This window comes from Pinus tabuliformis, chromosome 8 (genome assembly GCF_031772625.1).
Source record: "Pinus tabuliformis cultivar Carrire ecotype Pingquan chromosome 8, CPIR1, whole genome shotgun sequence".
Taxonomy (NCBI): domain Eukaryota; kingdom Viridiplantae; phylum Streptophyta; class Pinopsida; order Pinales; family Pinaceae; genus Pinus; species Pinus tabuliformis.
Window position 1 is genome coordinate 101,138,449 of NC_142294.1, and position 12,955 is coordinate 101,151,403.

A 12,955-nucleotide genomic window follows, 5' to 3' on the forward strand; every position below is an offset into this window, starting at 1 on the left:
TTCTTACCTCAAAAATCTTCTTCTATTGTACTTGTCCCGAGAATTTGATAAGGGCTTCTATTCTACAAATAAACAATTTTGTTGCATGCTTTAGCCCACAAGTGCAATGGTAGACCCTGATCATGTAACATCACTCGTGTTGCTCCCAAAATACTATTGTTCTTCCTTTCAGCCATCCCATTTTGCTATTGGTTATGAGGTGCTATTAATTCTCATCAAATTCCTTTTGATGCAGAGAAGTTCTTGAATTCATTAAACACATATTCTCCACCATTATCGCTTGTGAGAGCTTTAACTTTCCTACGAGTATATTTCTTGACAAGTGATTTAAATACACAAATTTTAGTGAACGTTTGATCTTTCTTCTGCATGAAGAAAATCCAACACTTACGAGAAAAATCATCAACAAATATTACATAATACATGTGCTTGGTCATGGATGTTGTCAAGAAGGGTCGACACACATCTGAGTGAACTTGATCAAGGATCACTTGTGATCGAATGTATTTATCATGAAAGGAAGCTTTGGTGTACTTCCCCAATTTACACCCTTTGCATGTGCCTCTCTACTCTAGTGTACCCTTGGGAAGTCCTGTAGAAATGTGTTGCATGATCTTCAAAGATTCGTGGTGAAAGTGACCCAATATTCTGTGCCACAACTCACTAATGTCTTAACTCTGTACCTTCTCTGTTTTAGTGCTTAAAGCAGTGCAATCTTCTACATATAATTTGTAGAAGTTCTTCACCTAAACCCCGATCCGCTTCACCTGTCCCGAGGCTATGTGACGAAGGAAAACCTTTCCCTTGCTAATCACATTGTAGCCACACATCCTCAAACATGGAAACTGGAACCAAATTCTTCTTCAAACCTAAAACATATATGACATATTTTAATGTGAGAGGAGAAATAGACTCCATTTGAAAGGTAACAGTACTGATGTCGGTCACGTTATACCTGCCATCATCTCCCATCTCGATGTGCATCTGGAGGTCCTTCTCCTCCAAGTCACTGCATAAAATCTTTGTTTCCAGTCATATGGAATGAGGCTTCACTATCCAGGTACCACACACTACCCAACACCAATGTCACCATGCAAGTGATGAAGGTGAAATCTAGTTAGAATTGTGAAGCAAGAGCTTGACATGATGCTCCTCCTGGGGGCTTATTATCGGCCTTCAAGTGCAGACACTTTGTGTCATAGTGTCCAATCTCATGACAATGAAAACATTTAATATTTGACATATCCTTATTCTTTTCGCCATGACTGGAATATGATTTGGAATGGGATGAATTCCCTTTCCCTTTCATTGCCTTTCTAGCTAAGGTAATGTTATCCTCATCATCATGCTTGGATGAGGATCCACCCTCGGTGTTCTTCCGTATCTCTTCTTGTGCCAAGTCAGACCACAGTTGCTCCCACTCTAGTAGCTTCTCCCTCCCATTAACTGAGTCCTGGTAGCTATGCGAGCTCTTGGGAAGTCCTAGAAGTGCTAGATGCACCATATCATAGTCAACAACTATAACACCGATACTTCCAAGCTCATATTGACATTGGGTGAACTTGGTCAACTATATCAGTATTGTGTCACCCTTCTCTATCTTTATCTTTTTGAGCTTATCCTTCAATGCCAGCTTCCTATGGTCAATGTTGTTTTGAAATAGGTCCGTCAAGGCCTTCCACATTGCAAATGGGGTTTCCTTACCATGGAGTTTCGAGACAATATGATCTCGAACTCCTTCTAGGATAATCCTTCTCGCCTTTGCCACACCCTTTCCCCACTATGTCAAATCCTGAGCATCAGCTAGCTTAGGAATATCTTTGTCTGTGAATTCCTTAAGCCCATTGTCTTCCAACTCTTTCTCCATCATGTCCTTCCAATAAATATAGTTCAAACTACCCTCAAATTCATATTTGAGTCTCAATCCATAGAACGACATCTTGCTGGCTCTGAAGTATGATACTGCAAATTCGATTTCTCCTACAAAAGACAAACTCGTATTCTCCTCTTCTATAGTGATTTCAGCTTTGATACCATGTAGAAATTCCTTGTAGATTCAAACTGTAGATTGTAATATGATAAAATAATTGACTTGAATCTACTCTACTCATCAGCGGAAACAATAAATGATCGATGAAATCACAAAGCATAAAAGAGAAAGAATTCAATCACACATAACAAAATAATATTTTGGGCAAAGCCACAACTAAAAACCCTTGCTATCTGTATATTGCATTAATCATAAAATATGAGAATATTACATTGCTTTGCTCAAGACTAAGCAATATCTGCACAATCTCAATCTATCTCACTACTTCACAAACAAGCTCTAGCCAATACTTAGCCAAATCTGCTACCTTCCCAACTCCTATTTCCGTGCGCAGTTTCCTAGGGAATTAGTTCGTATTTAATTGGGAAATTTCTCATTCACAATTGCACAATCCATCATAGGACTTCCTATGATTGCATGCCCCATTGACTTAATTTGGATGATTTTACAATTGATAGTACATTGTCTGTGAACTCCAATCTTAACTAGGTCCTTCTCTATGTTAGTCAATTTAATGTTCTTAATTTGCTTACATAAATTATCAACCAGAGTTGGTAAACTTGTGAAGTGCAAGTGCACTATATATTCTCGAAGCCTTCTTGAGTTTATTATAATGATGATTATGTTTCTTTTAAGGATTTTCTTTATTCTTATATTCCTAATGAAATTGATGATTTACAATTAAATTCCTACAATCAACTCTAAAAAGAAAATTAAAAACGACTATCATGATATTATTTAACTTGATTATCATTAGTTTCAAAAGAACTACTATGCAAGGTAATAGAGAAGAAAAAATACTTTGTAAATTCTACGAAAAGCTTCTTTAATTTCTATAAGTAGAACTTCGGCGTAAATCACATAAAGAGAGACATTTGTCGACGCGTTTCAAACCAACCAGTGTGGTTCATCGTCAGGACAAGTTGAAGAAGCAGATCCAGCTTAGCATGATAAATAGTCTGAGCAGAGTCTCCAACGGCTAAATTGACTAACGGCTAATTTTGACCTTAGGACCCAGGTCAAATTCTTATTTATTAATTTAATATTATTATTATAATTATTAATATTTTTCTTATGGAAATAAGTTAAATTAGGTAAAATGGTTGGTTTTAAAAGGGAATTTATTTATTAATTTAAATTTAAATTAATATATATATATATATATATATTTATAATAATATTAGGTTATTAAGGTAAAAGTTAGGATTAATAATTTCAATGGTTGGTTTGAAACGATAATTTATTTATTTATTAAATAATTATTATTAGTATTATATATATATATATATATATATATATAATTAAAATCATAATATTAGGTTGACTAGTATTTCTATTCAATAATAATTTAATGGTTAGTTTATTTTTAAGGAAGTTAGTTAAAATATAAAAATAAAATAATTTTAAGGTTAAAGATGTAATTATTTATTTATTTAACTTATTTATTAACAATTATATATATATATATATATATATATATATATATAAATATATATATATATATATATAAATTAATCATAGGTTGAAAAAGTAATTAAATAATTTATTTATTAATAATCAAATATATATATATATATATATATATATATATATATATATATATATATATAATTTAAAAAAGTAATTTAATAATATATTTATTAAAACTCAAATATATAAAAAAAAAAATAATAAATAAAAAAAATAAAAATAAATAATTGTATTTTTGAAAGGAAACTAAAAAGAAAGTTATTCTAAAATATGTGAATAAACTACTTGTGTTCTAAAAATACAGTTATTTATACTCTAAAAGAGAATCACTTCTATTCTAGAATGAATTTATAAAGCATTCTATGTTAAGATCTTCACACTACAATTAACAATTCAACTTTGAAATAATAAAGCAAAAATAGAAGGAATGCAGTAGTTTAATGGATGTAATTTCTTTGAAAAGAAGAAGAGTATATACATGGTTCTATTTTAGAAATGATTGAAATTGGTAGAAAACAAAAGAAAGACTGTAAACAAATGACTAGAAAGAAATTTAAGATATGATAATGATATTCTGGAAATAACGAAAATGAAATAAATGAGCTAAATGTAAAAGATTGAACCTCAATTGTCTATAGGGTCCTCCACAAAACAACAGGTTTAGAACTTTAATTCAACAACTAGTTGCACATGAGGTTGATGAAAATACTTCTTCAATTAAAGTGAATAGAGTTATAAAACTTCAAACAATTATTCAAAGATTACATACATGCCCCCTACTTTCTTTTTACAAAGCTACATATATAGAATTCATGCTCAATAGATTGAGACTTTTATGCCTTATAAAACTTAAAACAAACCTAGTTTGAATTCTATTCTATAATGAATTAGTAACATTTCTCTATGATTTTCTATTTGGAAAGCAAATCGGAGAGTCGTGATCTATCTGAACTCTTGCTGCTCCATTTATCCACATATCGACCTTCTTCTTTGACTGCGCCACTGGGTTATTTCCTTGATGATTTGGCTCGAGAAGATAAGAAGAGATCCATGAGGAGATCAATCCCCATCTGCCCATGTGCTTCTTTGCTTGGCTGGCATACTCAAATTCGAAAAACCATGGATATAGCTGCGGAATCATGAAACAACTGCAGAATCGTATCAATTTTGTAGCTATTGCAATATTTTAACTTAATCACAAGGCACATTAATAAATATGAAAAATAAGACATTTTAGTACCTTACCATGTAAAAATATATAGTTTACTGCTTTATTTGAGTTGATAGCGATGATGAAAAGAGGAAAATGGATGAAAAGAGTGTCAAAAACAAAATATTCATGAGACTCTACATTCCCCCATGTTGAGGTTTTTGCATGTCATCATGCAAAACACAAAACTGATGTCTCCTATTTAATTACTGCATTTCTTTTGAGACCTCTGCAAGTTCATCCAACTTCATCTTTTTCCCTTTCTTTCCGATTACTTCAGGTTTATGACTTGTATTTGTAGAGCTCTATTTTGCTGCTTCGACTTATTATTTTTCTTAGACCACAGACTTAGGTGTAAAAGACAACTGTCACTCTTAGCTATTTGGATTTCACTTTGTGCCTTTAGGGTTTGATTCTCCTTTTGAATGTACCTGTTTAGTGTCTTCAACTCTAAAATTTCTTGTTTTAAAACATTGATCACTGGAGGTTCTTGTGGTTTACTAAACTGGACTTCTTCTTGATTTAAAGCCGAAGTCCTTGCCACATCTCTTTTCTCAAGGGAATCGATATAATAATAAATCTCTTGTTGTACAAGATCAATTTCAGGTGTTCTTTGGCCTGGGCTCTGAGGAGGTGAGATGAAAGTTGGCGGATAAACCCTTGAATCTTCCTCTATTTCTAAGTCGATATCCGCCATAATTTTTGAAGGCATTTCTTTTGTTGCTGAATTGAGTCTGGTACTTCTTCTTAAACTTGTCACAGGAGGCATTTGAATTTTTTCTTTCTTCCTTTCTATCTTATGATTCTCTATTTTAGGTGTGCCTCCTGTTTCCTTGCTGGATTTATTTCTTCTAATATTTTTCTTGTTCATATTCTCTAAAATTTATGCAAGAGGAATTTCATCCTCTGACGGCTCTTGTGGTTGTTGTTGTTCTTGTTCCACTGGTTCTTCAATTTTTCTTTTTCTCCCTCTCTTGGCTTTGCTACTACTCAACTGTTCTTGAGTATCTTCCTTAAAATGATTCCTTACTAAAAAGCTTTCCCAATTATCACCCATATTTTTAAGATGAAATTCAACAAGGATTTTAACAAGACCATGGTGATACATGGTATTCTCTATAAACTAAATTTTCCTTTGAACATTCCCTGACATCTTCCTTAGACTATTAAGTAAGAAATATGGAATATTTATTTCATTATCCTCAATAAAATTCATCATCAGTCTAATATGATAGAAAAACATGCATCCAAACCTCCCTTCGCAAGTAACAAATTTTTGAATTATCAAAAATAAATTTCTCCACTTACTTTTCAATGTTGTGCTCAAAATTCCCTTCTTGAAAATGGTGGTGTCCATGCTAGGTTTCTTTAGAAAAACCTTCTAGTCCTCCCTCTCAATACCTCTATTTTTAAACCATTTTTCTCCAATTCGAGGTAATACAGTAGCTTCTGTAACAAAAGACTTTGTTACTGTAAATTTTATGTCCCCTATCTCGACTTCCACCCCATCAAAAGCTCTAGAGAAAGATTTGGTTACTTCTTTGTGGAAACCATCGAATTTCTCCACAAACTCCAACCACTGTGCTTTCTAAAATAATTCTCCTGTCTGTGGATATCCTTCTAAAAATTTTCTCCTTGCTCATTTTGTTCTGACTATAACCCCCATGGCTAAGAATTTTTGTCTTAAGAATGTTTTGTTTGACAATTTATGAGGGTTTCGGAGCAATGAGGATGAGAGTGTGAATGTTGGGAGTGTAAGTGGTAAGGGTACAAAGAAGTGTGACATAATCTAAATGTTGAGGGCATGAATGAGCATGATTTGGGCGATCAGATCAATAAAATTGAGATGTGGGCTGCAACGTAAGTATAATGATGAGGAGTGAATGACAAATTAGATCCGATTTGACATGATACCATCAACTCTTAGTAATAATGATTTTGAATTTTGGTAGTACGATGTCTATATTATTTATACATTTAGTTTTTTTGATCCCTATTATCAAATTAAAGAGTTGCATACCTTTGAATTATCGCTTTCTAACCTTTTTTTGTTGTCCTTTATATTGTCTTTAGGTGCTTTGTAGTGGAGGAAGTCAATCTCTCTTTCAATTGTTTCATTAGAAATTCATTTAACTTCTCACTAAAATAGGCTACTGGATTATCTTCTTGGCTGAGTACTGCACCAATGGTTCTTACTGGCATCACAACGAACTTGAAAAATTTTGTTAAAGTCTGGTAATCTTAAAATTGGTTTTTCAGTGATTTTCTTTTTCAGCAGCTGAAAACTCCTCTCAGCTGACTCTATCCAATGAAAAGGATGATTTGCCTTCTTAATGGTGTCCACCATAGGTGCACAAATTCCACTGAAATTTTTAATAAACTTTCGATAGAAACTCGCCAATCCATGGAAACTTCTCACTTCAAACAAACTCTTGGGAGATGGCCAGCTAACTATGGCTACAACCTTCTCTGGATCCATCTTTAACTCATTCTTAGAAATCACAAACCCCAAATAAATCAACTCTTTCTTGAAAAAAGAACATTTTTTAAAATTTATCAGCAATTTATTTTGCTGCAATTTTTCTAGTACATACCTAACATGTCGAAAATGTTCTTCCTTCATCTTGCTGAATATGAGTATATCGTCCAGATATACGATCACAAACTTGCCAATGAATTCTTTCAGCATCTCATTCATCAAACGCATGAATGTACTGGGAGCATTTCTTAGTCCAAATGGCATGACCAACCATTCATATAAGCCTTCATTGGTCTTGAAAGTTGTCTTCCACTCGTCACCTTCTCGAATCCTGATCTGGTGATAGCTGCTTTTCAAATATATCTTTGAAAAGTATGCTGCTCCACTCAGACAATCCATCATATCATCCATCTGAGGTAAAGGAAACTTGTACCTGATAGTAATCTTGTTTATTGCCCGGGAATCAGTGCACATTCGCCATTCACCTCCTTTCTTGGGAGATGAAACAATTGGAACAACACAAGGGCTCAGACTCTCCCGAATCATCCCTTTATCCAACAACTCTTGTACCTTCTTCCTGATTTCCTCATTGTCTTTCGGACTCATCCGGTAAGCAGCCTTGTTTGGAAAACTAGCTCCTGGAATGAAATCAATATGGTGACTAATGCTCCGCTTTGGTTGCAATTTGTCTGGTAGATCACCTACCACAATATCACTAAACTCTTGCAACATGTCCTGTATCTCCACATGAAAGTCAATAATTTCAGTATGTATCAATATTGTTCTTGGTCTCTGCACAACTGCATAGTTTACCTCATTATCTTCAATATGTCACAGAAACTCCTTTCCACCCATCAGTAATGCTTTTGTTCCACTAGTCTTTGCAATATCTTCTTCTTTCATGGGAACTAGCGTATGCTTTTTCCCATCCTTAACAAATCTGTAGCAATTCTTTTCCCCATCATGGACAACCTTCCTGTCATACTACCACGGTCTACCTAGCAGAATATTGCACACGTCCATAGGCATAATATCGCAACTTACCTTGTCCTTGTACTTGCCATTATGAAACTCCACCTCACACTGCTCATCAACCAATAATTGGTGTCCTTTCTATAACCAAGACACCTTATATGGAGTTGGGTGCTTTAACTTCTTCAAACCCAATTTTTCCACCATTTCAGTGGCTACCAGGTTATTAGTACTTCCACTATCTATGATTAATTTGCAACATTTTCCATGCAACTTGCACACAGTCTGGAACAATGCTTTCCTCTGTGTCAGATCAGCTACTTCCTTAGCTAGCTTTAGTAAAACCTTGTTCAACACCAAGGTTTCTCCTATTTCAGGCATATTTTCCACCTCTTATGGCAGTGCCTCTGCTACATCTGGTTGAGAAACATAAGCTCCTCTCTATCCAGCTTGCTCATTTTTAGGACATTCAAAAGACCTATGTCCCCATTTGTGACACTTGTAACACTGATAGGAATTTCCTTTGCCTCTGCCATTACCTTTTCCACATTGGTATGGCCTTCCTTCTCTAGTGTTACCTTCCCTCTCGCTCTATCCCGAAGTCTTCAAACTGCTTCCATCTTTATTGCTATTGGCAGTTCTACCTCTGCCAAAGGACTGTCCCCTTCCTTTGCTAGAACCACGTCCTCTCTTTGTGTTGTAGGGAAAAGTATCCGACTCGGATGACCCTATCCCACTCTGAGGGTGATAGTACCTCAGCAACAACTGTAAAACAAACTACTTAAGGTTTACTTCTTTATGAAAGCAAAAGAGAATGGAGAAATGCACTAACCGTTGCCTTGCGCTTAATGTCGAATCCAAACTCTTCTTTATGGCTGCTTGCTCCCAGCTCCTTGCTCTATTGCTGGCCCGGCTACAATGAGATCCTGCAAAATAGCAAAGAAGGAAACTACAAACAACATGCAATCATAACTGATTCATAGATTAGTGTAAATCAAATATACCATCATCACAATATATCATTGAAACAAGAGCATATAGAAGAACCTCAATAGCTTTTATTAATGAAGAAGTAAAGGTTCTGAGAGTGTTACAACCATTGAAGGTCCTAATCCAGCAACACCTCCTAGCAGAAAGAATTTCTCCTCTTCACCTCTCTCAAGCAATCACCCAATAGCTCTATAGTGAAACCAACAACATATCATTACTTTGCACAAAATTCCAGCCTCTTGAGCTCATAGGAGAGAGCTCAATATATAGATGAATTGAGAAAGGATGAGTCAGCTTGCAACTGATGTGTAGCTGCCTTGTGTCCCCTCTCTCTTCAGTTAATCTTTAGTTGATCTTCAGTTCTTGAGTCCACTTGGAGAACCTTGCTTCCACTTGGAGAAACAGAGCCTCTGACTCATCACAAGGCGAAATACCTGATCCAAGTGTCATTTTTGGAAGATTCTAGAGCAATGACTCAGTGTGCCACTTGTCCCATCTCGCTCAACGCAGGTGGCCTTTGTTCCACTTGCTTTGCAACACAGGTACACCATGGAGCAACTGAGTTTCAGCGCAGAAACCTAGTGGAGCACCTGCTTTGATTTCAGGATTGCTTGTTTTTGAGTGTTTTCAGGTGGAGAACTGATCTGAGAGCTGTTGGTTTGCTGACCTTGTTCCTCTAGGGGTAGGAACATCATGTTTAGGGAACTTTGATTCCCTTGGATTATTGACAATTCATGCTTGTTGCTGTAAGGCACAAAATTGTCTATAACAGATGCCCCCTAAAGTATGAGGTCGTTTATCGGGTGAAATGCTTTATTGAGAGGATCCGAAGTTCATTCAATCTGCTGAGAAGTGTCTTGTAATAAGATACAATACGATACATTATTTTTCATACATTTTCATGATCTAGCTGAGGCGGGCATTCCCATGCTCAGCTTTATAAAAACATTTTGGTACATAGAACAGACGATCGTCTGATTGTAGACTGATAATTCTCTGTTGAAATTATCATCCTTTGAGAAGGATGATCATCTGCTGCAATGATGTACATATCAAATGTCTTTATATCCTGAATATATATCGCAGCCCGGATGGATGAAACTAGATCCGTGGTCTTCAATCTCTTCCGATCTTCACTCGATGCACAAGTCGATCCATGTGAGAATTTCTTGAAGTCGAACATGGAAAGACATCGCTTGATTACCGGTCAATGATGTAAACCGTTAACAAGCGCGAGAGGAATCACCGATAAGGATGATGACCCTCAAGGTACGGCAGTACAATTCACATGGTGGGAATAAAGGACTTGGTGTCGACCACCATGCAAAATCTTCTAGTCAAAGGTCATTGATGTATACCTGTCGCCGGAAGTGAGAAACTTGCCATTGAGGCATGCAAGCTTCAAAGTACTGAAGGGGTTGTTCCTAGATCAACTCCTTGGATAATGAGCTGACGTCGACAAGGAGCGATCCATCAAAGGAGGGCCTTAATGAATCCCACATCATTGACATGGAACGGAGCTAGTGATTGTGATGAGGTGAAAACAAAATGTGATGTATGATTCAGGGTGGCGGTCATGAAGTGGATGAAGGATAATGTATGGCAGTGGATGGGACACGGTTGACTCTTTGCAGAACCACATCTCTTGAACATATAACGACACTGATGTGATGGATCGGTAGCATTACCCCAAATGTGGATGGTGTGGCGAGGACCATGGTGATGGGACCGGTGAATGAAACAACCCAACCCGATGTGATACGGAGGACAAAGTGTCATGTTCAAGAGCGACTTGCTACCATTAAAGCTGTGAGGTTCTCCCAATTTTTCCCCAGTCATTGCTGACCAGTACCTCTTTATTTTTGTCAAGCTTGAGGAGGATAACATATGCTTGTTCTATAACCTGCCCTTCGGGCAAGCCCACCGCTATGTTTTAATGAGCCTAGCGATAGGGAAACTCGTTCTCGTCTAAAGACAAGTTTGTCGCTATTTAATGAATTTAACGAGTCTAACGACAAGGATAACTCGGTCCTTTTCATTTTTAGAGAGTCTGAAAAGGTACGTAAAGTCAACTCCAAAATTCCTTTTTCGTCATCTAATCCCTTCAGTCCGGAAAAGTATAAAACAATACAGAAGGGATGAATTTTCGATTGCTTTAACGAGCCGAACAAAACAAGCGCTCGATCTTTTTGTGCAATAATCCCTCAGGTCCAAAAAGATTAAAATCTAGAGGAGGGATAGCTTTCCGGTCGCTTTAACGAGTTGGAAGGCCAAAACTCGGCAATCTTTTCATATTTTACGAGTCAGTGAAAAGAGCTTAAAGACGACTCGTCTTTCGAGGAACGAGTGATGAACAGGGCAGCAGCAAATTCCAGGTACAGGTTGGAATATTCCAATCACGGCAGTGTCACAAGGATGGCTTAGTGAAATCACTCTTCGCAGCTGTTCCTCAAAACGGGTAAACAAACATATGGAGATGAACGATTGGCCAAATGAACGGATGGAGGTGAGACTGCAAGAACACGACCAAGGGCTTTAATATGGCTGTCAAAGGTTACACTTACCAAGGTTATTTACCGGTTCATTTTTTCTGGGTGAGCTTGAACTCTAGGGGAAGATTGCTCACAACTTATGTTTATTTTTTAACGAGCATGAACTATGTGCTAAAACTGCTCGGATCTTGCGTTTATTTTTTAACGAGCATGAACTGTGTGCTAAAACTGCTCGATTCTTGCGTTTATTTTTTAACGAGCATGAACTGTGTGCTAAAACTGCTCGATTATACCAGTCTTAATACAAGGAACGCCTCAGGTGAGGTATTCTTATTTAAGGAGCTATACCTCACTAGCTACTCCAATTTGGCAAGTTTTGACTTTTGCCCCACATCCTTTCTTCATGCAAGTTCGGAAACGACTAATCCAAAAAACAGATAAATAACCGCTCTTTGCTTGCACTCCAAAAGGTTTGCATGCCCCCAGGTATAAAATATAATTTCAAGGCTACCCCTCCTCCGTCCCACCTCCGTTTTTCTATTCGTCGTCTTGCTATATTTTTAACGATACTTGTCTTCTCGTTATTTTTCGGTGCCGACGGTACTTGTCTTCCCATCAGTTCACTTTTAGGTTTTGCAAGATCGCAACAGATAAAACATTGGTGTTACGGAGGGAGGCCCTCTTACTTATTATCCGAAAAATGGTTTTGTTTGCTGCCGCAAACTAAACTCTCTTTTCGGCGGTGTCTATCATTAGGTTGCTAAGGATGGTGACTACTTGTTGCAGCAATTTCATCTCTTTCTTTGGAGACTGCCCCTACTTATCCTTCAAAACATATGTTTTAATGGGTGAGGCTTGACATTCAAAGATGGTGGCTACTTGCCGCCACAAATGGATCTCCTCCCTTAGGAGAGCCTACTTTTTTAGACAAAGGGAGCGATTCTTCCGCTCACATAACTTTGACAGAAGAACTTTATCCTAGAACAACCCTCTCTTCCTTTCTTCGGACGGGGTATGGACTAGTCTGTTCTTCTGCGGAAATTAACTTTATACCCAAGGTTTCCTCTGCCCAAGGCAGGCCAGGGTGCATGCCCCCTGGGTCCCAGTTCTTTCTTTCCGAATCACTCGCATTCATCGGGAAGTAGAACCGGGGGTGGAGGTATTCCTTGAGTGAATAAGCCATTTAGGGTTGGTATTTGACTATTTGCGATGCGAGATCCCGGAAATGAAAGTTGGTCTACGAGCTTGACCATCTTTCCTTCGTGTGGAAAACACATTACTCTAAAGAGTGA